Raw genomic sequence first — 26851 nt, 5'->3', positions numbered from 1 at the left:
TAATCCAGACACATCAACTTAAGCTCATTTAAAAGACTGAGCATACAGATAAGATGACAAAAGGGACTACTTTTTGTATTTGTTTGTCTGTTCTTGTTTTTTTTCTCAAAGGCAAAGTTTCTCTCTGTAACAATCCAGGCTGTCTTAGAACTTGCTCTGTAAACCAGGCTGGTCTCGAACTCACAGGGATCCACCTGCCTCTGCCTGAGTACTGGGATTATAGGTGCTGCTAACTACATATGTTCTTATTCCAGCATCCCTGGCTCCCTGTCTGAGAGACCTTGGGAAAGTGATGTTCTCAACAGCAGCTTCTTGACATAGGAAATCAAGCACTTGAGTAGTTCCCAGCAGCACTCCACCCACCACCAATACAGGCTGACACCAGCAGACTTCTTAGAAATACTAGTAAGAGGGCTGGAGAGACAGCTCAGCTGTTGAAAGCACTGGCTGCTCTTCTAGAGGAACCAGGTATTATTCCCAGGATCCGCAGGGTGGCTCACAGCCACCTGTAATTCTAGATCTGATAGCCTCTTCTGGCCTCCTTGGGCACCAGATATATAAGTTGTACAAAGATATACATGCAGGCGAAACTCTCATACACATATAACTAACATTTAAAAAAACTAAAATACAATCATCATATGAATGGCATTGGACTAAGTTTCCTGGGAAACCCTGTTCCTTCAAAAACCATCAGATCTCCTATGGCAGATCTCTAACACAGCTCTGCCACTTCCTAATGGTGTCCTCAAATGGTGTGTAATGGAAATGGTCACATCCCAGCTGGGAGCTTGGGCATTTGAGACCCAACAATACATTCCCAGTAGACATATCAAACTCAAGGTGACTCCATTTAGGTCAAAAGTGAATGCAGTATGCATGAGATGCCAAGGAAAAATGACAGTTCATTTCTGAGGGGAAGATGAAGCCTACTGCACCGAATCACTTCTGAGGGAAATTCAGGAAACTGAGTAGGTGCGAGGAAGAGGTAGACTCTTTTGTGATATTTTTCTTTTAAAGCAAATTCATTTCTTAAGACCTCGAGATCTTTCCAATGCTGGCAGTGTGGACAGCTTTAGATGTTGTGAATTTACACTAAGAAAAATTCACTCTGCAAGATGCTGATTAAAACCGTTTAATAATGGGTCAGTTGCTTCAGGTTCAATGCCACCAAACCAAGTGTGAGGAAAGAAATCTCCACACAAGTATGTTCAGAAAATTACACTTCACTTTCCTTTGAAAGCTCAGACTCTCAAAGTAAGTAGGTTCCAGAAGGCTGCCCCTGAATGGGACAGTAATGTTCAATGCACTATCTGAATAGCCTGGGATGCAAAACACATCGATACCTCTTATGAAAATACATTTTTGGAAAACATGTTTAAATCTAGGCTCCACCCACCTGAATAATTAAATGCCTCAAAAATAAACCACTAGTGTAGGTTGAAAATATCAATTTCCCTTGCTGTTGCTTTTAAGTTGTAGCCCATTGAATTATGTTAATGTTTGCAGATATCTAAAGATAAGAAAGTAAATAAAGGGATAAAGTTTTGCTGGGTTAACTGGACTCTAGCAATTTGTTGTTAAGAAAAAAAAAGTAGAGTAGAGATTGTAAATCAATTTTGCAAAGACATTTCTGGCAAATGTTTTTGGTTAATTTAGTCACCATGACCCTGGTTTTGACATATACTGAGTACCTCTGATTTAACTTTGCCTGTGGGTTAATCATTTCAATGTCAAATCCTCAAGAATTTCCAATTTCTGCATTTATTCTCAAAAGCCACACCCAACCATGGGGGATGAGGCATGCCTATAATCTTAGTATTTGGTGGCTGAGGCAGGAGAATGCATAGAAAGATCTTGATGGAAACAAAACAAAACAAACAACAGGAAAAGTAGTACCCACTATAGACTTTGCATGAATCTGAGGGATAGTTGCTATATAGTCATTTCTGCCAAAGACACATGCTGCTCATGAAGTTCAGGAAATACCTTGACAGTACAGTGACAGAGATGTCTAACCGTGTCATAGCCATTTCCCAGTTCAACCAATAATTAACATTTTGTCCCATTGGCTCTTGTATTGCCTCTGTGGATGTCCCACTATCAGTCACTTGGGAGTTAGACAGAGATAATATGTCACATGTACTGAATACATAGTGTGTAATTTCTAAAAATAAGGATATCCTCTTACAGGAATGCAGTGTAATTGTTACAACAAGGAACTTTCACATTGATGTGATCTGATTATCCAATTCTCAGTTCACTTTCAAACTTAGTAAGTGGCAAGTAAAAGCCCATTACAGGTCATCTTACAGTTCTGGGTGCAGGATGTAATCCAGGACTAAACTCTGCACTCTGTGACCACATCTGTGCTGTCTGTTCACGATGCCATCTGGAACAACTCCTTGGCTTTCTTGACTCTGAGAATGAGATGCCCCAAGGACAATTCCACATAAATCTGTGGTCCATCTTCATACAGTTTCTCAAGGGTAGATTCAGGTGGTATATGCTGTGCACGCTGCCACACAACACTATAATCTTTGTTCAGTGCACTGGATCAGAGTGAATGTGGCATGGCTTATCCTAATACAAGGACTGTTTATCTTCATCATTTTAAGGGTGACAAGAGACAATCTTCTCCACTATAGTTTTTCATTTCCTTTGGAAATGACACGATTTTTGGAGGGAGATAGAATGAAATGACATTCTTACCCTATTCCTCATCTTTCACCCATTAGATTGGACATTCACTAATGATTTTCTAACTCTGCCTTTTCTGTATTCATGAGTGAGAGTCTCATACCAGGAGTATCTTTCTCTTCTCCAGGTTTACTCATTTATGTGTTTTTGTATATAAATTTGTTTTGTTTGTGGGCAAACAGACTTGCCTTGGTTTTTCCCTTTATTCAATCCATGATGATAAACTTATTCCTAGCATTATTATCTTGATGTTCCAACTGTCCCTGCTTTGCCCAGCAAGAGACCCTTCTAAAGGAATACCCTGTCAGGTAGCTATAATCCTATCATTTTCTTTCCTTATTGTTTACCTCCTTCTGATCTAGCACATTGGTTTGGCTACAACTTATATTTTATCCATCCCTGCCACAGAAAGGCCATTTTATTCTAGCATGTACTGGTCTCTTTTGGTGGGAAGAGTGGTTTAAAGACCCAGGAACTCAGCATTTTCTAAATATACTAAAAACAGAAAACATCAGGCTGGGCAGTGAGCTCCAGGACAGCTGGAGCTGGTTCAGAAAGACATCTTGTCTCAAAAAGCACACTCACCATTCCCCAAAAGGAAAAGAAAACACTGGTTCTTCAAGAACACATTATAGTTGAAGGCCAGTGTATCTATCCTGCATAAAAAAGCTGAATCAACTCTATGTGAATGGATGTCACATGGCTGTCCTTTCTCATGGAGACAAGCTGAATGAAACTGAAGTAGAACGCCACTGACAGGTAGTGCGCTGTGTGACAGTCATGAGACATGTTATGTCAACATTTCAAAGCCAAGAGTGATAAGGATGGGCTTCATGTGCCTACCAAGTGGCATGGAGAACTGGACAATCCTCCAGGCGTGTCTCTAGCTGGTCAGCTGTGTTTTACCACGAGAGTCATATGACATCACATGGCATTTAGAAAGTAGTAATTTACAGTGGAAAACAAATCACCACTAGCCAGGACACATATGGTAATATGGGCAGTGGGGAGATACCAGCACACGCTTGTCATGTAGGATGGACACAGTGATGCTGACAATGCTGCCCTGGGCCACATAGGATGGACACAGTGATGGGTGACAACACCTTGTGGCTTGGGTAGCTAAGGAATGTACACAGAGACTAAGATGCTCGAAGGCCAATCTCTCATACTGCACAATTTCCCTCTCATTTTAATCAACCCTAGGGGCAATGTGATTTTGTGTGCTTTTCTTTCAATTTACATCACCGTTCATGTAGCTGAATGAACAACAATTGATCAATCTAAAATAGGCTTATTGTCATTTTTCACATGTTTATTGACTACCTACTGTATATCAAATCGTGTGCTATCACCCATTAGCACTCTGTGAATAAGATATTACCAAGTCTCAGGCAAGGAAAACAAATTTTTCAAAGCTCTTAAAGAAGGAAAACACAATGGTATAGAAAAAGAACCTTTATCCTCAGAGTTCAAGGTCTTCATCACCATGATTATCTGTTTAATGGCAACTCTGTGTAAGATGCCATGAAAAATGAAGACACTGTCAATGCTTGGGAAGACCAAAGAGCCAATAATGAGACAAGGTTAACTTCCTCTGACTGCCAAAGATAGGCAAATGTATGGAAAAAGAGGTTAAGGCAGTAGATGAGTTGTGGTCAAATGAAATACATGTTAAAACAAAGCTTAAATTAGCACAGCAAGAGGGAGGATGGCACATCTTTGTAAAGGTGACCTCATTCTCCAATGTTACACTTGGGTGCCCAACTCAGTGTGCAGGTGATTGTGATTATGGAGGCAAAAGGAAACTACCCCAAGTGAAGAGAGAACCATCAAGTTCTCTGCAAATTCAGAAAGTGCTACATTTATATAATCTCTTAGAAACCTCTATCTCCCTTACATATTCCCCACACATGGCAAAGGGGGAAAGTCACAGGGAAATAAATGAGGAGACTGCCCAGACAGCTCATAGGAAAGGCCAGACACTGAGTGGACCTGGGACTGCTGACAAGTTTCCATGCAGAAAAGAACACAGATAAAAGCTGCAGAACAGAGAAGTTAGAGAAACTGACATGATGGCTTATGAACACACAATGCTCTTATAGATCCAGGGTCTAGTATCCTCAACTTACACTTAGCAGCTCGCAGATGCCTGCAACTCCATCACCAGAGGATCCGGTGCCCTCTTCTGGCCTCTCTGAATACATACATTCATGTGCATATTCCAAACCAAGACAGACACAAATGTGCATAACGAAAAAAGATAAAATAAATCTTAAAGTGAGGTCAGGGTGGCTGGGAGAGGTCAAAGATGGTATGTGAGGTCTGACCAGGTAGCAGGAATGTGGAACAGTACACAGAAGGTAGCAGTATAGGAGGGAGGAAGGGAAATGTGGGTTTTTAATCATGGCTGGGAATAATCTGCTGAGAGACAGTTGGGATGCAGCAGTGAGCAAGAAAAGCTGCAAAAGGAAGCATCAATTAGGTCCACTTTCTGGCTAATTTGTATTGGGTGATATGAGAGCTGGAGAAGTGTAATCTGAGTTCTTATGCTGCATTGTTGTAATCATAACCCCAGAGTGTATATGCATTATACAGACACAACACAGACTCAAGAGACAACTTGAGGAAGGAAGGCTTCCTCAAGGTTCACAGTTCCAGGGTACAGCACTTCATGGTGGGACAATCATGATGGTAGGATTGAGGCAGGTGTTCTCATTGCCTTCAGTCAGGAAAGAGAGAAAGTGTATGAATGTGTCCACTTCACTTTTACTTTTTCAGTTCATCTCAGGGTCCCAGTCCCCAGAATGGTACCATACATAAGCAGTGTGGATCTTCTTACCTTGATAAATCCAGGCTAGAAAATTACTCACAGATAGGCACACAGAATTGTCTCCCAGGTGAGTCCAGATCCAATTTAGTTAACAATCAAGTTTAACCATCACATCTATCCATCTATGTTCCAATTCTCTAATTCTACGTGCCATTGGGTAGAAAGATCTATGCGGGAAAGGCATGCATGAATCAACTCAGCTCAAGGATGCTCCTGACAGTGTTGGTCTGTATAAACACTGTTTGTTTCTTGAAAGAATAAGATGAGTGGGGACACTGAGTGGCTTGAATAAACACATGTCCAAATGACAATAGTCATCAACAAATACATGAAGGCTTTGATATTTCTAGGAATAAATACCAAGAGACAAAGTGGGATCAGGACACTGAAACTACAAAGGGATTTAAGCTTCTGGCTTAAAAACTTGGGAAGTTACAAATATAGGTCAAAGTCTCTATAAAGTGGCTAAATAGCTCTAGGTATGAGTCTGTTAAACATAGATTATATATATTAAATTTTCTTTAATGCACAAGACACTGAACCATTTTCTATTTCTAGACCAAGACTACGACGATCCAAAAAAAAAAATTCTCATTTAAATTATAGGAAAAAATGGTAACAAATGCACTATGTATATTATTCATAACAAGAGTTCCCAAGATCCAGGACACATATTTCATAAAGATTTATTTTTATTTTGTGAATAAAATGCCTGGGCATGGGCATATGTTGTGTGTACACACACATAGATGCCTGAGCAGGTCAGAAGAGAGGTCGTTGGATCCCCTGAAGCAGGATTTACAGGTTGTTGTGAGCTACCAAGAGAGCATGCTGGAAACTATACTTGGATTGCCTATAAGAGCAGTATGTGCTCTTAACTACTGAGCCACCATCCCAGTTCTTGTAGTTATTTTTAGAAGAACCATTATATTTTGTGATAGTGTTATGAGAAAGTGTTTTTTCACATGAGCTGAAGATTTTAATCATGGGGATTTAAGAGTCTAGCAGATTGACTTCCATGATGTGGATGGGTCTTATTGAATCAGTCAAAGGTATGAGGTCTCTGGCAATATTATGAAACTCAAGACTAAAGCACACTGACCTGTGCAAATCACAGGAGAAAAACCAGTCTGATCCAGTAACTTGAACCTCACAATTTCACTCGCTAGAATCCAGCTCTTCCCAGGGGAATGTAGCCCCAGTCACAACCCAGCTCACCCTTCTGTGTCTGACAAAAAACGTTCATGAAGTGGGAGAGGTGGGTACTCAGCTGTGGAGTCAGAGTTCATTTGTCAATTGAAGATTTTGTTCTCATTTACCTATTTTTAGCATATGTCAATTATATACAATATGGATTTCATTAGGAAATTTCACGTGTATATAATGTAACTCAGATCATATTCACACACACCCCCATCATCCTCTCATTTTTCCAACGCTTGCTGATCTCCTTTACGCTCCTACTTGGTGATCCAACTGGTTTAATCAGAGTTACTTAAGAGATACGGGTGTGGGTTATTCACAGGGAAATGACAGTGGCTACATCACTGGTCCATAAAGATGTGCAGGGCCTCAAGAGCCCTTCATTCTGGGTTCCCATCTGAAGGATACATCAAGCACTGCTTTGGAAAAGTCAGAATAAAGGAGACAGCCCTTACTTCCTATCATGAATCTCTATGAGCAGAAGGGAATGCCAATTACGGTGAAATTGATCCTTTCCACATGCCAGCCAGTCTCCCAGTGAGTCATGCCAAAAGGTGTGGGCTCCAACAGCCTTCACTGAAAGAGCATTTTTAGGAGAAGTAAATTCTGAAGAGGAACACTAAGCATCTCTACAGGCAAAGCAACGTTCAAATAAACATCCACACAAACATACTGGAAGGCTAAGCAACAGTTGGGAAAGAAATGAGGAAGGTTCTGTATTGCATATTCTGATCTGTATCATGTTAACCCCTTATTGCACATTTAGGGAAGGTGACAATAAGCTACAGCTCCTCCACTTAAGACTATGTGACACAGAGGAGGAAGCAAGCCACTGACATCCCCAAGAGTACACTCAAGATAAACCACAGCAGCAAACTACAGGGAATAGCAAATGAAATTAATCCAGTGAAGCACCTTCTCTCAAGTCTTGCACACTGCAAGTCACAGTTGTTCGTGGCTTTAAATTTACTTTAAGAGGAAGGAGGAGAGAAAATGCAAATAACTCAGTGAAAAGGCTACCTTACCATGCTCACAGATGAGAACTTGCACATTCCATATCCAAGAGTAAGGGAACAGTGAGGGCTTCACTCCAGCCATAGAAACAGACAGATCTCACCAACAGAGCAGAGCCACACAAGCCACATACACAAAAAGCAGGGAAGAGAAGAAGGGCAAGGACACCTCACACAGCTCAAGGGCTGCACAGTGGCTCCTCTAGGGCAGAACCTTGAAAAGGCATGTGGCAGGTTCTGTGACCTGGCAGCAGTGACCAGAGAACTAGCTACCAGATGGCCAATGCTCTGGGTATATGATGCTTTAATGGTGACTAGACAAAATTACCAAAGCAGTTGTGCTGGGGTGAACACAGCCTGTCGCTACAGAGCCTATGCTGACCCATGCCTGCAATCCAGTACTAGTGAGGCTGAGGCAGGAGGATTGCCACAACTTAAATGCCAGCAGAGGTTCTATAGATTCAACAGAACATGTGATAAGGGGTTAGGGAATGAAGCAGTTCAGTATACGTAAAGTAGAATGTACCATTGGTCTGTCCATATTCTCCCCATAGAGACCAGGTCACTAAATAAATAGACATTTTAAAAAGGATTAAAGATAAAAATAACAAAATAAAAGTAGGCAAAGTGGCACACACTAGTACTCCCAGCAGTTGAGAGGCTAAGGTAAGAGGATTGTCCCAGGTTCAACTTTTTAGGCCCTACTAGAAAAAGCAAAAAGAAAACAAAAACAAGCCATGATTGTAGGATTGTAGCACGCGCACGCACACACACACACACACACACACACACACACACACACACACACAGAGTTAGCTCTGAAACCCAGTGGAACTCAACACTCTTGAGCACAGAGGACAGGAAGGGTCCTTGGATGCATATGGAACACATTTGTATTTCAAAACATGAAAATCACCAGTGGTGTTTGTGCTCCTTGTAAAGTGAAACTTTGTCAAAATGGCTTTGTACTTGGAAGTAACAGCCACATGATTCACCATGAAATGAAGTCTGGAAAATCATTTTGGATAAATGGACCTATAAATTCAATAGAATTTCCATGACAACACAGACTGCAACACTCACCACAAATAAAAGGCTATAAATCATTCAACAACAACTAGGAATTGGCAATATGTCTCCCATCTCAAAACGCAAGGAACCCAGAGCTCAGGTTGCTACTCACCCGCACCAATTTCCCATTATGCTTCACTCCTTACTGTTCATATTTGTATTCTCTACCCCATAATGGGTGTGGGTAACACTGTGAGACTATAAAATTGCAATTAAGCTAAGTAAAATTACTACAAGAATGACACTGGTTGCAGCCCCTTCCCTACTCTCACCCAAAGGCTTCCTCATGAGTTGTGTACAAAGATAAACAATGCAATTATCCACTATTCCAGTGAAGGATGCTATGAACACTCAGGCTCTCCTTAAGATGAGGCTACAGGAAGAGGAGATGGCTCATCTGGTAAATTGCTTGGGACACAGAATCAGGACCGGAGTTTGATCTCTGGACTCTCTGTAAAAGCTGTCACAGGCATTGAGGCATGCTTATAATCCCAATACTGGGGAAGCAGAGGCAGGCAGACCACGGATTCACTGGCCAGCCCAGCCTAGTCTGATTGATGAGGTCCAGCCAGTGAGAGAGATGGTCTCTTAAAATTAAAAGCTGGACAGTGCTCCCGAGTTGTCCTCTAGCTTAAAACACAAAAGAAAATGTTTTGTGTAAACTATTTCTTAAGAAACATGTGTAAGATACCCAGTGACTTAAATGCTGGGGTCCTGTGAGTTCAAACCACACCGTGTAGTGAGTTCACCATGGTGCACTTCTGAGATGAAGTCATTGACCAATCTAGAACATCTATAATTGAATGCTCCTAAGGTCACCTTTGATTTCAGGTGGAGGCTCCTTAGAAGAGGATCACTTTGCAACCTGGGGGAGAGGGGTAGAACTGGTGCCAGTGCCAGGCATGCAGCAAGTGCTTATTTGGTGATTGTAGGTCCCCCCCCCGCCCCGCTCCACATGGCAGGAAGTGTGTTTTATCTCTCCATTTAGAGACATTTTCTTGCTGTTCCAAATCATTGCAACCAATAGCTGTAGAGAGGTTCCTGATAGAGGAGGAAGAGGTTATAACATTCTGGTCTACCTTCCAACAAGGTTTCACATGGCCTGGCATGCTACTCAAGAAGGTGTAGGGCACTGGCCTGTGTCCATCACTTCTCACTACATGGAACTTGACATCTCCACCTTAGGACCGTGAGCTCATAGGCTGCATTTTTAATGTTAACTTAAATGGATTTAGAAGTATCTGGAAGATGTTAGTGCATGAATCCGTATCAAGGAAGATTAAGTGGGAATACCTTCCCAGAATGTGGACAGTGCAGTCCAATAAGTAGGGGACTCAGATAGAACAAATGACTAAAGGAGACAATGAACACAGCTTAGGCATGCCCTTTCTCTGCTTCCTGGACGCCATGAAGGTGAACTGTTCTGCTCTGTCACACTCTCCATATCAGGAGAGATTGCCATCTAATAAACCCAACCTTTCTTGCTTATTCTGATAGCAGTGATGAAAAACTATTGAGTATACATTTTTTTTAAACACATGCATTCAGTCCTGGTCATACACAGTCAGGGTTTTCACGAAGATCTTCAGGGGCTTAGAATACCAGGATGGTTAGGACTCAGTGCTCCACAAAAAAAAAAAAAAATCTGTTAACATTCCTGATTGAGCAAAGACGCCTGCTACAAAACTGGCCCCTGAAAGTGGTTCAAGCATCCTTTGGGTAGAATGTACATGCTTTACACTTAAACTGAGGATGGAGGAGAAGGCCAGTCAGTAAAGTGCCTGCCCTGGAAGCAGGACGACATGAATGTGAATCCCAGCAACCATGTAAAACCAAGGGCACTGCTGTGTGCACCTGTACCCCAGAGCCCAGGGCACTACTGTGCACATCTGTAACCCCAGTGCCCAGAGGAAGAAAAATGCAGCCTACCTGTCTAGTCAGTTAGTGAGCCCCTGGTTCAGCAGGAGACCCTTCCTCTGAAGATAATGTGGAAAGCAATTGAAGAGGGTGCCAAGGTCAAACTCTGGCCCCCACACACACCTGAATGTACATCTATGTCACACACACACACACACACACTTTTTTACACTATTGCTAATTTGAATTCAGTAACTTTCTTAGCTTTCAGCCATTGGATTGATGCTTCTAATTTCATTTAATATTGCCATTTAGAATAAAGACTTTTCCTCATCTTTCCCTAATGATGGCCATTTCATTACCCACTGAGGCTTTTTATTTAGACAAATCAATGCTCTGCTACAGGCCCTATAACTGCAAAGGCAAATTCATGTGTACCTGTGCCTCAATGTTGTTGCTATAAAGAAAAAGCCTTGTTCTACACAAGGTGTAGGAGAATTAACAAAACAACCCACTGAGGAGGAGAAAGGAAGTGATCAATCTTCACTGAAAGTTCTTGAATGTACATTCTCAATGGAGAAAGCCAATGTGCAAATTAAATACACTATTACCACACTCGATTTTCAAAACAGCATGCCCCGCAATGCTGCATGCATCCCAATAGTAGACATAGCACATGTGTATGCAGAGGCTGAGGATGAAGACAGAAAGCACAGCTGGGGGAGATACCACTCACTAGTGGGGGTTTTCTCAGAACAGAGCAAAACTAGGGCAGGACCCAGACACGAATTTGTTTTAGGATAATTTAAAACCCTTGCTGAGTTTGAACAGCCCTTCAAGAAGAAGCAAAAACAATTAAAATGAGGAAAGAAAAGGATAAAGGAACACTGAAAAAAAGCAGACCTGAAATTCCTCCCCCCCTCAGCTCTGGAGGGAGCAGAAGGAACTAATACATGGATCTGGGGACAACGTGCTGAACAGTGGCTTCCTCGGCCAACTGCTCTGAGGAACAGAACCACCTCATGGCTGGGAGCATCTCTACTTCTCACTTGTCATCTCCAAGTGCCATGGGTCAGATGGAATGGTATTAAAGGGTCACACAGCATAAGGAAGGTTGAGAACCACTGCTCTAGAGGGTACAGCTTAGTGGGTACTTGCAATTAGACTTGAAACAAGGATACAGTTTAAGGAGATTAAAAACAATGAAGTATCAAAGCATGACTTTATGAAGGCAAGAATCCACAGTACACAGACAAACCCTTAGTCATGCTATCAATCAGATCTGTTCATTAACCATCTAAATAACTGACTGAAATAGAAAGCATCCAGAGAGACTAGATGCTATGATAATTGTGCTCAAGCACATGTATCCTCAATATGTATCTCAGATCTGTAATATAGAACCTCACACTCAGAAGTCTGCATAGGAAGCCTTGTCCAGAATCTCTAAACCTACCAATCAGTTACCATTGGCAACTGTGCACACAATACCTCCATACCAGCATCTTACTGCAGAGGTGAGTTTAAATGCACAGATATTTAAAATTGGGTGCCTTCACTTGGATTGAATGATGTTACAGAGAAGTTCAAAAAAGCATCAGTTATGATAACACAATACTAAAGCCAGATTCACTGCCAATTAATAAGAGAACTAGATTGTTTGAGCAATGTCTGTACTATAGAGTATTAAGCAGAAATTAAAAAAGAATGTTCTAATGTACACTTTTCAAATAAAGGGGGAAATGCAGAAATACACAGAGAGGAAGAAACAACTGCTAAGAGATTACACTTGTTTCTTTAGAGATGTGAAAATGCAGGGTTGAAATGAAGAAATTTTGACAAGACAGATTTGGTACTGCTTAAAATACCAATGATACAAACCACCAACCTCAACTCAAAGATGAAAGGGACCCAGCAGTGCACAGGTTGACAGGATATATAGCATAGACAAAACTAAATATAACTATCTGTAGGCCAATCCACAGACCCCGTATAAGCTCTGAGTAACCCTGTGGAGATCTCAGAGTGAGTGTATCCACATAACCAGTATTTATATGAAGGTGATGGGGAATAATGTCTTCGGAATCATTGAGTGTACTCCTTTGGCCATTACCAGTGGCTACCTAGGACTTATCGAGATGGTGAATTCTGTTATGAAACCTGTGAACTTTTCTGGAAAATCCCATATGAGAACTTTACATAGAATCTTGCCTTCACACAACTCACTGAAATAGGTGCTGTTCTGCAACCATTGTAAAGACTAGAAAGGTAGGTTTGGACAGATGAGGAATTATTTTAATAACACAGCTGGTTTTCTGACTTCTACAGGTACCTAATTCAAACATATTCAACTAAAAGTTCAGTGCTACTATCTATATATGGGAGGGAACATCTGGCATTTGTATGAATTTAGGTAACCTCACTCAAAAATGATTATTTTCACGTCCACCTATTTACCTGCAAATTTCATGATTTCATTTTTTTTACAGCTAAATAATATTCCATTGAGATTATGTGTCACATGTAATTTCCATTCATCATTTGATGGGCCTCTAGGGTATTTCCATTTTCTGACTATTGTGAATAAAGCAGGAATGCACATACATGAGCTAGTATCTCTGTAGTAGGAGATACAGTCTTTCAGAATATGCCGAGGAGGGGTATTGATTGTCGGAGATTGTTAGTGGAAACATACACCATACAGCAACTGATAATTTGGGTGTCAACTCACCAGACCCTGATGGAGATAATCCTGTCTAGCAAGGCATACAGGACCACTGACTGTGAAGACTGGTTGCCTGTATCTCTAATTTCTCTCATAAGCCACTTCATTTCTTCCCTAAGAATAGCTCTGGGTGTTTTCCCACTGCCTATGAGTTTATCTCATGAAATTATTCCATCTACTGGGCACACATATATCTGGGGATGGTCAGGAAGGCAGAAAAATACTAGCACATGCTTCATAATTAGATCGATTTGTCTCACGAGGATGGTAGACACTTAAAAGTCTGCCTTGTTCCTTTTGCTCAGATTACTGTATTTTTTTTTTAACCTCAGGACAAGTTCAAACTAGACTAAAGGCTTTTTATAAATAGATCATAAGTTTAAAACTTTACTGCTATGCACAAGTCAGAATTGCAGGTGTCCAACTAAGGTTAATACACAAAGCACCCTAAGAAAAGCATTCCAATTATTTGCTTGCCAAGTCTGCTGACAACAGCACTGTGACCCCTTCTCGTCTTGCCACAGTCTTGCTCCTGAAAACTTGAAATCCTTGTGTTGCCATGGCAAATGGCTCAGTTACTTATTGCTTACCCTAGGAATGTGCCTTTGACCAATGAGAGGTAACTTATAATTTTTTATTGCTTCAAGGCTCCTGTGAAAAAGAGAGTTTTGAAGCTAGAGGAGAAGAAGCTAGGATGAATTAGAATTAGAATAGAAGGAGAAAAAAGGGAGTTGTTTGGAATGACACACATGTGAGAAAATGCATTCCCTCTCAGATACCCTAAGAAAAAAGTTCACTTCTTGTAGCATCTGATCTGAACCCTGAAGAAGACCTTGGGCCCTAGATGATGATGGATCATGTGTTAGATTTCCTCCTGGCTTTTAGAAGAACATCCACATTGGTCTCTATCATGGCTACACCAGCTTGCCCTCCCACCAGCGGTGAATAAGTGTTCCTCTTTCCCTAGATCCATGTCAACATTTGCCATCTGTTCCCTTGGTCTTAGCCATCCTGACTGGACCATAGGAAAAAGTAGAACAGAGGTGGTATGAAGGGAACAGAGGAATAAAAGAACAGGAAGAGTTAAATGGGGTGGGAGGAGGAAGGCAGGGTTTGGGGTGGGCTAACAAACATTAAAGAGCTTCGAAACCTGTATAAATATAATACTATAGAAGCTTCCTGAAGCATATATATACACAAGAGTTTAATGAAATTACCTGATGCAGGGAATATGACTCTCTAAGATGTCAGAAGCTGTCAAATAAAATGATACTTTCCTTCCAGTTCTTAGGCAGAAGTATCACACAGACATCTCTCCCCTCAAAAAAACAATACAGGCTACTGTAAGTGCTCTTGGTTGTCCTCTAGGATTTGAGTCACAGGACATGGAGATAATCTAGCAGGTACTGACCCGGAAGCTTCATTCACACTGGCTTGCCTTCACAATGCCAGAGGTCCTATGCATGCTCCTGGAGAAGGAAAGGAATCAGGGCATCTGGGCTTGGTTTGTACCCAGATGTACGCTCTGAAAGCGACAAGACTGGCCTAGCAAGATATCTCTACTGGCACAACAGTGGCATGGATGGTTTTACAGTAGCCCATTTCTTTCTGATTATATTTAAGGCTCACTCCACAACATGGAACTCATGCTAGGCAGTGTTAACTAAGCCAGGAACCTGTGTCTGAGTAGGTCATGGACCAAGGCAAGAGCTGATTACGGTTATTCTGCTAAATTGACATAGTACTAAAGTGTCCCTAAATGGTTAAAGTTATACCCAAAGATAAGTAGCCCTGACAACTCTCGCCACACAGGCTTCTTCTAACAGCCAATGGAGATTAATAAAGAGGCTCACAATTGGTTAAAGCACAGAGAGCGAGAAACTGAGGAATGCTTAACACTTGAATGGAACATTTACATCAACCCCCCCCCCCCAAAAGCCCAGCAGAACAACTGTAAGAGGCAGAGGTAGAGGGGACAGTTGTGTTTTCTGGATGTGTCAGAGCTGTTGCTCATGTGATCTCAACTGAAGCTGTGACTACATTAACAACAGATGCACAATATTAAGTCAGCAAAAATGCCAATGTGGGGGCAGGGAGGGGCTCATAAAACCCCACCCTTAACAGAGGAGCTATTGGCAAGTGAAGGCTGCTGAGCTGAGGGAGAATCGGTTTCTTCAGATGTGGTCCCCCATAGGCTGCCCTTGCTCAAAAGATGATGGCCCTACACACATGCAGGATGCATGCACACACTCACGCACACATGCACACATGCACTGGCAGCACTGAGTGGATGTGGTAGCTTTAAAAACAAAAGTAGGAGTGCATGATGTTGGGAGGGGAATTGGTGGTGAGATACAGGAGGAGACAGAAGGGAGAGAGTGGGGTATGGCTCTGATCAAAACATATTGCCTTCATGTATAAAGTTCTCAAACAAATTTAAAAAGAATGAACACAGCTGGTGAGAAGACCATGACCATCTGCAGACTTCTGTTCCTCCCTAGCAGAAATGGCTTCCGGAGACAGCCCTCTACGGCCCATTGCAGGCTGACTGTTCATCTTCACAGCTGCTTGGGTCAGATTCATCTGTGCCCATCTGATGGTAACTAATACCAATTTCACTCAGCTCCCTCAGCTGTGACCAGGGTCACAGGGACCAACTGTACCCAGGTTGGACCCACGTGTATGGACAGCACCTCACTCAGCTCCCCAGACCAGCAAAAGACAGAGGTAGGCAGAGCCCATCAGAGACATTTCTTGAGCATGAACAGAATGTGGGAAAGGAAGACAGGCTATTCTAACGGAACTGACAGAGTGGGCAATCCAATATCCAGTTCTCTGCCCACCACAAGCCACTGCTCATTATGGCATTTACTATTATGTAACACATACAACGTGCTACAAATATCACATGGTACTAACCAATGGGAATCTTTTTATCCAACTGTTTAAAACTTTCTATTATCAAGTTATTGTATGAAGTTGGGCATGGGACACACTGGCCACCACACAATGACGATATATACCTGCTGTGGAGAATATGACTAGGTAAGCAGGACTTCTCACCCTGACTTTCTGAATTGGGCTGAGGCAGGAAATGTTGTCTCCATGAAGAATTGTATGACAGAGGACCCCCCCCCCACACACACAGCTGTATTTTCAGAGGGGTTTCTGGCAAGGGTTAAGTTTTTATGGTTTTTATCCAAAGCACTGCATTCCAATGTAATGTTTTCACCTTTAGGTTGGTGTATTGGTCCTTATTACATCTTCAGCTGCTTCCACCTCGAGGGTATTGAACAATCTGGCTTAGCAACTCCTACCAACAGATTCCAAGACATGATGGGCTGTCTGCACAGCATGGAGATGCCCCTTTCCCTACCAGTCTAGGGAAACAGAGTGGCAAGACACTTAAAATTGTCTGTGCTTTCTGAGCTCTAAAAGGCATATTAAGACTCATCTGGAGGTTTCCGGCTTTATAGTTCAGATATGTTAATCAGATAATAAAAATATTTTCCCCTTTTTCCTGTGGTTTATGTTTATGTCTGGATGGGTGCACGTGTATACAGACACACAGGCAGGTGGAAGGCAGAGGTCAACTGCAGGTGTCATTCCTGTCCAAGAACCATCCAAAGACAGACTCCACTCAGACCTCAATAGTACTCCAAAGGCCAGCTGCAAACAGCTGTGGTTTCTCAATGTAAAGCATCTTTGATTTCACAAACTGTCCTGCAGGTACGACCAGGGTAACCACACCCTTTGCCTAAGGACAAGGATATATTAGAAACTTGATGTGAATGACAAACTTTCCCAAATGAATTATCTGACTCATTTATTTTTTAGTAAATGCAGGAATGGTCCCTTAGGTCAGAGGAAGGGCCTGCATCTTCTATTCATTCCAAACGAATCCTGCCTTAAACAAATCAAATTGCTTTATTGCATGTGTAATGGGTTTTCACTTCACTTGATCTCCATCTTTGCTGAGGGTTGTCTTCCCATGCCCATGGGGCTCACAGAGCCCAAGAAGCCTTCCTCACACCCCAGAGCATCCATTGGGAACAAATGTGAAATCCAGAGGAAATGCAAACCTGTCATATAAGTCCAGTTCAGACACAGTGCCTCCTTCCCTCAGACAGAGGTTCTCAAGCAAGGTGGTTCTGTCTGTCGGGAGACTTTTGGTAATGTTTGGGGATGTGTCACCTTAGAGACAGCATGCAAAGGATGCTTTTAAATATCATACAATAAAATTAAAATTATACATATCAGTTCTGAGGTCAAGATCTTGTTTCTAGTTAGAATAAAAAGAACACTATATACAAATGCCCTCTGAACAAAGAACACGGCAAGTATATATAAACACTCCCATCCTACAAAAACTCAGCTAACACTTGTTACCAGGAGATGATCCCAAGTCAGTCCTGTGTAAACAGAGGTGTTGATACCATAGCTTCTGTCTATCAATGGCTGAATGAGGACATACACAGTCCTTGGAAATGAATGTATCTATCTCTTATATGATGGAATGGTTGTTAAAACCTCCACATGTCAACCACATGGGCTGGAGATTGAATACTTTCTCATTCATTCACTAGGGAGTTAGATTAGGAAATTTATGGTTAGAATTATGCCCTCCCTCTGCCTTTTCTAGCAGTGTTTGTCTTATTGGGAAAGAGGGTCTTTGAATTTGACTGGGTTAAGATGAAGTTATCAGTACTCAACAGAATGGTGTTCTTGTAACTAGGAGAAACTTGTGCTGTGGAGTGACACAGGTAGGTGATACATGTAGGATCAGTGTCAACCTTAGCCAGCACAGTGGCAGAAGCTGGCAGCATGGAACGCACTGCTCCTGGCTAGCCTAAAAAGTGGACCCTTTTAATATCCTCAGCTTGGACGGCTGGCTTCTAGAATCAGAAAAAGGAAATCTCTGCTTCCACTTAGCTCCTGGGAAATGCTTTGTGAGGGTAGCTGAAGGGATTGGACAGTCTTCATCTTCTAGCTGTGATATGGGATGGAGTGTGACCGTATCTAGTGCTAAAAAAGACTGCTTTTCAAAACACTAAAAGAGCAGAGAAAAGCCACTTAAAAGTCTAACAGACAGAAGTGGTTCACTCCTTAGCAGCCTGAACTCACCTCTTTTTTACCTTCCTATTTCTCCCAATAAGCTTGCAACTGTAATCCAGGATGCAAAAAAGTAAGGAGGGTGTTATCTTCAAAACGTGCATCTTATAATAATAGCACCATAATAATTACCACTTTAAATTTTGCTAAGCAGTGGAAGTGTGGGCTCAATTCTGCTAATACCTGAAACATAATTGAGCCTTAATTACAATATTAACCACAATAGCAATTTATGATGTGAGTATATCAATTCAGAACAAACAAAACTAGGAAAGCTTAAGATATAATTCTACCTGGAAAAGTAGACACCATCTTTCACATATCATGGGCCTACATGTAGGAGAAGGTATTTCCTGCCCATCATGTATTGTGTCCTGGCCTGTCTTCCGAACAAATGCCAGTGTACTGGCAACCTTTTGTTTCCAATAAAGCTTATAAATCTCTCTTTGTAAAAACCATATAAACTCATGTAATAGCATGCATAGCTCTGCCATGTGCATACTATATGGTTTTGAATAGCTCTCTTATCAATCACATTGCCATCTGCTTCATAAAAGACAGAATGATATAGTTCTGTTAAGACAAGAAACCGGAATGTTTTCTAGATAGATTCTCTTGTTTGCATCCATTTCCAAACATGAAAGAAGTATGTAGCAACAGGAGCTGTCTTGATTTCTATAAATATTTTCCGTATGAATCAGGCCAAGGTAGTGTCAAGAGGACCACCACGCTACTTATTATTTCTCTGCATCAAATCAACTGGCCCAAATATCTCTCTTTGGAGGTACATCCACTCTTAGGAAATGGCAAGCTAATCAGATCAATAGATCTTTATAAATGGACCTAGAGACAGTAACATGTACACAAACTCATCTGAACAGATGACATATAAAAACCAAGTGGAGGGAGAGAGCCAAATAGAAACACAAAGTAATTATTTCTAACAGTGCTACATTACCAGTGGAGCTTGACTGCTAACCATGGGTATATTCCAGAAGGCAAGTAGTTTTGTCCCTTTTGTGGAGAGCTATGGAAATTTGTCTATATTTCCCACAAATACTATTCTAACGTAGTATCAACTATGACAATAGAAGCAACCTTCATGAGTCATGATCAGGCAGCAGGGACCAGAAAGACTGTGGTCATCTAGTCACTAAATTCTGCCTTATGCATAGGAAGGATGTTAAAAGCAAAAACCTTTTCCACATCTTGATCTAGAGTCAGGTTTGCCCAAACTTTTGATTTTGATTTTGATACAAAACTCAAGTTTGAGAAATGTCCAATCTAATTACAAATCAAACTTGCAAATAAATCTGTTTTAAGTAACTTATGATGTTATGCTGGGCACTCGGCTAAACATGGCTGGTTTTAAATGTGGTCTACATGGATGTGCATATATGTGCAGCTCACCAAGATATTCACTTCCTATCTAGACACCTTGCTCGTATGTAGCTTGTGCTAATAGAAAGTTAAAGAACATGCTTGCAATAGGGCAGCTAGAACACAGAGCTAGGAAATCAAGTGAATCAGCTAGCAGTTGGAGGTCCATGACCCTGGAGTCCTGCCAGGAAGGAGTCCATATTTTAGTTTACATTTAGATGAGTAAAAATCTCAGAGCACAGACAGTTCCCTGAGGATCCTGCAAAGTATTCTGGCTCTAGTAGGCTGCACACCCTTTATCCTCAGCACCACAGGTGTGAGGCAGATGCTATGCTTATCTTTCTCACAGCAAACAAATTCATGCATTTGGAATTCTAAGCACCAGCAAGAGAAGTTTTAAATGTATTAAAAGCAAGGCACTGAAGTTCAAAATACAGATAATCGCTTACAAATTACTGATTTCCTTTGGAGTGCAATTACATTTATAAATATGAATACAGTCTATATTAAACCATGAAAAATGACATTCAGATATCTGTCAAGAGTTTGACATACCCTTAGGGGGAATATTTTTTATCAAACTTAGTTGAATGCACACTAACATATTTCTTTTGTCAAAGTATATTAAAATAGGGAAAGCAAATGGATTGAAGAGACTTAGGGATAGCTTAAAAATTAATGCATGATATAAACTGAGCAATGGCTATTCTGGTGTCTCTCTCTTTATGCTAATAAAGCAATATGTAGATGAATCTGACCACCAGGGGGAGGAAAAAAAACTTACTAATGCAAACACATGTGAGATATTTTCCTTAGGGCTTGACTCTAACACTATTAGGAGATCATTCTTTCTTGGGGTGTTTCTAATTTTATTTTCTTTTCCTTTCTGTCTTTTTCTTTAAATGGGGCTGGGGCTTTGTCAGGTTAGAGAAGTCTGGAAACAGCAAGCTGAAATGCCAGCTGCTCTTTCCTCTTTCTGATGAAACACACTAAAATATGGGCATGCAGATTCTAAATAATGGGCCTACTTGCCTGCATGTGCCCTCCCCTTCTCCCTCCATGTAACATCTTCACTTTTCAGAATATGCCCATCTCAAATGTTGCAATTTTTTGCATGTACATGCAATCTCTACTTTTTTCTTGATAAATTAGTTATGTGACTGTACCATCATAGTGTGTTCACTCTGAAAATACACACTAAAGCAAAAATAGAATATCATATATGATAAAAGCATTATTTGAAAAAGCATACTAACATTTACATTTCAATCAGGTAATAATAAACAAAAATATATTTCAGATGACCTTCAAGGTTAATTACAGGGCATGGTAAAAACATGAATTGAATTATATGGATAATTTATAATATTCATGGCTACCCTTATATCACATTTGATTACATCCTCCATAGTGTTTTGTTTTGTTTTCTCCCCCCAGGAGAATGGGCAAGAAGAAGCATGTTGACTGAGCCATTCGTTTGTTTAGGGAGTGCTAGTTTAGTTACATGTTTAATGTTAGTACATAGATTTATCTGTAATGGCATACATAAAATGCAATTCATTGTGATGCTAATGGACTTTGCTGTTCTGTTCTTTCCAAAGAATATCTATCAAACAATGCATATGACCTCCTCTGGCTCACAAACTACATGGGAATTCCATCTGTAAAGAATATATTGAATTTTAATAATGATTTCTTTTAATTAAAAAATATCATAAAACTAGCATTCTAACATATGCTTTTTACCCTGAGCCTTAATGATTCAGTGCATTTTCTCAAATATTAGGGTAATTTGAGAAAATGTCCAAATTCATCTGAGTAAATAAAGAAAATATAGATTTCTAAGACCTAGATAAGAAAGCTGAATGGGTCTAGGATGGAGTACTAGAATTATCATAGTTTAATATGATGTAATTCCAAATCAAATATTTTATACCTCAAACTCTGAGGAGCTCCAACCTGGTACACATGTGTAGTCCAGACAGAGTTGCATGCAAATATTCATTGCAACATATCATTGGGCTGGTTCAAGGTTTCTGGTTTCTGAAGCACCATAAATACTGGACCATTGCCAATATTCCTCTTGGCTATCCTGCTGTTGTTAGAGTCAAAGTAATCCTGAAGCTCTAGTTCTGAAGGGCCAGCTCCTTCTTGTGGTCCAATAGCTCATAGATGGGGTATTTGTGTGAACTAACTCAAAGTGCTGGATTTGGGCCAAGATAGTAGCTCAGTTGGGCATCTGGGCCCCAGCCTCCCCTGGCAACCAATGCCGGTAGAGATCATTAAGTGTTTTATTAATGTCCTAAATAAAATATTGGAAGGCAAGGCAGAACCAGAACATGCTCCTCAGGCCTGGCCTGAAGTAACTTCATGCACTGTGTATGGAATATCAGAAGGCTGCAGTCAGGTTGGGTAACCAAGTCCAGATTCCCCTCAGATAGTAATTCCTTTAAGGCAAGTTCCTTTGGAGACTTCCAATTCATAAAGCAGGGGTCTTTTGAAAACTGCTGTGGCTATACTAAGAGAGGGATGGATGTGGATGTGTGAGGATATAACATCGGGATGTGGCAAGCAAACAGCGATGAGACAAGAGCTTATTTGACTGCAATGCAGTAAAGACTGGAGCCAGGCCATAGACACTGACTTCTGGTAACTAGAGTTCATATTTGTAAACCAATCCCATCCTTGGGTTTTTCAGTTATGTGACCCACTGTGTGCTCACAATATTTCTGTACCTTCCTTGTGATGGATTCTGTAGTTTCCAACCAAACAGAACTGCTTTCATCTCTGCTGACTATAGGACTGAGGTTAGCTTAGGAATGTGGTAAAGTATCCTTCTGGGCAAGTCCAAGAGACTTTGTCCAGAGATGACTGGCTTGTACATCAGCCAATGGAGGGATAAGATGCTCCTTGAGTATAAGAGGTACTATCTTTAGCCAGGCAGGAAGTATAGTGGGGCTACCGGACTAGGAGAATTCTGAGAAGAAGAATGAAGAAGGTGAGTTACCAGAGAGATGCCATGTAGCTGGCAAGGAAGTAAGAGGTCTGGGCATCACCATGAGATAAACAGATTACAGATTAATAGAAATAGGTTAATAATTAAAACACAGCTAGCCAATAAAAAGCCTGAGCCATCAGCCAAACAGTGTATAATTAATATAAGCCTCTGTGTGTTTACTTGGAACTAAAGGGCAGCAGGACTGGGCAGGACAGAAACTTCCTTCTACAGCTATCCATTAGGTTAGGAGCACAGATAGAACAGAAGTCAAAAGTTTGTACATGTTTCCTCTCTAAGATGGACTGGTCTACAGCAGGTATACCAATTTTCCTAATATTCCACCACCTGAGGCATCAGACTTCAGCTTTACCCTTCAAATTAGACACACACTAGCCATAAGAGAAGCTTCTAGGCCTTCAGCCATGGTTTGGGGCTGTATCACTGGTTGGTTTTTGTTCTCAGGCTTCCAGTTTTGTGGTTGGGGGCCAAATGTCACATGAATCTAATAAATCTGTGTAGGCAGACATTCTATTAGTTGTGTTCCTCTGGGAAACTGTAGCACAGGATTTCTTAATTTCCTTATTTAGAAGCTGGTACCGGGCTGCCTCACAAGCTCCTTCCAGCCCACACCTACATCTCTCTCACACATCTCAAATGTTCCCTTTCACACAATGGATTTTTTCAGTTTCACCTACTGTTCCTCTTTTAACAATTTCTCTGTTGAGATACTGCCTTTTTCTGATACTCCTGGCATCTAGTCAAGGCTCTCAGCCATCTCAAATCCACAACCCACTGTGAGTTTTCAAAGCTCCCTCAGTGTTATTTGTATTATGGATTCAATTACTTCTAAGTTTTCTTCTATTTAATTCTCTACTTTGATAGATTTGAGGGTCCAGAAGAAATTCTACATATTCCCACATGGAAATGACTTCCCGGAACCTCAGTTCACTTGACTGACAGCTCAAGTGACTTCTTCATGCCTTTCTCTGAATTTCCTGTGACCTGGCAGGACCTATTCAACATGCAAATTCACCAGAACTTCCTACCGCCCCTTCCAATATTCCAAACCTTCTCAGCTTACCTAGTTGTTCATGCTAAATGATGGCTTTACTGGGTAAAGATGTGTATGAGTACAGGAGACCACAAGCATCACTCATAACCAATGCTGGGCAATATCATATAAGAACCAAAGCAAGAAAGATATGTTTGCACCTGACAAGTAACAAATGACTTCTAAATAAGTCCATTTCTATCTAGTATACCAAATAGCCGCGCACTGCCTCCATTTACTAGGAAATGGAGAATTCTACAAAGTAACTAACATTCCAAGAATCAAAAAGCCTGAATAATCAATCTAAGGCTGGAGCTGACAACAGCTGTATCTTCTCAGGTTATAGACACAAAACCAACAGGGAACAGCTCTGGTCTGTGCCAAGTGAGGAATATAAAGAAGTTATAATAAGGGACATTAAAATACATTTTTATTATTAAAATTTACTTATAATCTTCACCTTCTCATTCCCATTCAAGGTTATCAACTTCAAAATTGTGTCAAAGTCATCTCCCCTTTTACTGTCTTCTCATTCCGTTCGTGAAGTGTTCATCTTTATATTGTGTCCCTTTGGAAAGGCCACAGGAAACAGGCAGCAGGCCACTCACCCCAGCATATGTCAGGCTCCCTTAACTCAGCGCCTTTAATTAGATGAAAGCTGTGTGCTTTCCTGGACAGATTATGAATGACACAGTAACCATCTTGGTTGCCTGCAGTGGCAAAGAATGCACTTACCTTACAGGCCAAATGAAGAACAAAGGCAAAGCAAGTCGAGAATGTGATTGGATGCACCGTTCTAGGTGGAGAACAAAAAGTACTAGCATTGCAAAGACAGTGACATTCCCCTAATGATGCAGTACATCAATTTCAGAGTAGAAGTGCGACATGGATCTTCCAGCAGTGAAAAGCCAGGAGGGCTGATTAAGAAGGTGGTAAAAAGACAAAATAAGTTTAATGGGAGTGATACCCCTTCCTTTAGTAACTGTAGTGTCTTCACATAGCTACTGGAGGTGATTAAGGCAAAAACAAGGGGACTAACCTTTACCATTTTAATTACATTTAATCAATTAATTAATTTCTTTTGGGACAGGGTCTCTTTGTAGCCCTGGCTGTCTTGGAACTCACTCTGTAGACCAGGCTGGCCTTGAACTCACAGTTCTGCCTCCCGAGTGCTGTGACGAAAGGCTGTGCCACATTCCAGATGAGCACCCGCTTTCTAGCTACTCTCTATGTATTCAGTAGCCAAACAAATATAACTTTGGAGAAATATGTATACACTTTAGACTTTTTGTTTATATAAACCCAAACTGAAAGTAATAATAGTAGAATATGTCTAAATTTCTTAACTATTAAATAACAATATTACCCATCTGAACAGTTCTCTCTCTCTCTCTCTCTCTCTCTCTCTCTCTCTCTCTCTCTCTCTCTCTCTCTCCCTACCTGGAGGGCAGGGACATTTATAGACACTGCCTCCTATGGGTCTATGGGTACCTTTTTAATTCCAGAAAGAGCAACATTAATTACCTCCTTGTTTATCTATACACACACACACACACACACACACACACACACACACACACACACAAGCTTTTAAAATCAGTAAAACAAGTATTTCTTATCTCTATAAAACAACACTATTATGTTAACATGTTTCATTTAATATGAAACACTTGGAGATCGTAGCAGAGGTAATTGTCTTATTTTCAGCAGGCTTCTAAGGGGGGGGGGGAGAAGAAAAGGAAAGCTGAGCCTCCCAATATGAAATACAGTAATTAATGGAGTGTCAAGTTGCTAATGCACATTTAAAAGAATGAGTAAAATTAGCAAACTGGAGCTAAATAACTGTGCAGGCTTTTTTTTTTTTACATCCTTGTAAATCTAAACCTGGAATGTGTTTTTAAAAAGGCTGGGAGGGAGTTAGGAAGGGAAGGAAATGAGAAACGCTTACTGCATTTATACACTCAAAGCTCTGCTGGAATGATTTCTATCACAGGATGAAGGGGTCCTTCACACCACATCTGAGGAAGTCAGAGCTGGCAGCCAAACACCCTAAGAGGGAAAGTAGCCATTGCATAAGGTGGCAGCTGAATGAGGAAAGGTGGTTCATACATAATAGGGGACTTCATGCAAGTCTGCATTTATGAGAAAGGCATTCAGGGACACTATTTAAGTCATAGGAATCTGGGCATGAGAATTAATGGATGCAGCTCATCTTTGCCTTCTGGATGCTGTTTGCAAATGCACCACTGGGCAACGAGACAGAGTATTTGGGGTTATGCTGGCAGAATGTTTTAAGCTGAAAGAGTATGACTGAAATTGGAAACGAAGCTGGAAAACCTGGCAAAGATGGGGCTATATTATAGATTCCACCTGCGGTTGTAGCACTGATATACAAATTACCCTCTCCAAGCCCCACTTACATCTTCTGTAACATGGAGGGTAATATCACCTACTTAGCACGCTTGTGAGAATTAAGTGACATCACATTCATAATTAGCTCAGGGCACCATCCCATACCCTGCAAATGCCCAGTAGTAGCTGTTATTAGCACATTTTCCTCCATGCACAGCACAAGTTTCAAACATATATGTGTGTGTGTGTGTGTGTGTGTGTGTGTGTGTGTGTGTGTGTAGGAAAAAAGTAAAAAAGATCCAGGTAAACAACAAACATCTCCTGCTAAGTTTGAGGAGAGTTTTCACAAAAGGCATACCAATATTCTTGCTTTGATTACACACATTTTGTTTTTCTTTGCACAGAGGACTGTGACTAGGTCAGATATTAGGTGAAGCATGAAGTTTGAGGGTGATTTTTAAAATGTCAGCATATAATAGTAAGAGACAGAAAGATTCCGCAGGCTGAAAGCAGACAAATAAGAGCTTAACTTACATCGAAGGTAGCAAATAGGTTT

The 26851-nt window shown here is 41.0% G+C and overlaps 1 protein-coding gene across 2 annotated transcripts in view; it reads right to left on the bottom strand.

Moving 5' to 3' along the window:
* Positions 1-26851, bottom strand: part of Ptprg (protein tyrosine phosphatase receptor type G) — a 655084-nt gene that overhangs the window by 195375 nt on the left and 432858 nt on the right. The window lies entirely within an intron of this gene.

This window comes from Phodopus roborovskii, unplaced genomic scaffold (genome assembly GCF_943737965.1).
Source record: "Phodopus roborovskii unplaced genomic scaffold, PHOROB, whole genome shotgun sequence".
Lineage (NCBI taxonomy): Eukaryota > Metazoa > Chordata > Mammalia > Rodentia > Cricetidae > Phodopus > Phodopus roborovskii.
Note: the sequence above shows the minus strand (reverse complement) of the source record. Positions and strands in the feature narration are given on the sequence as shown.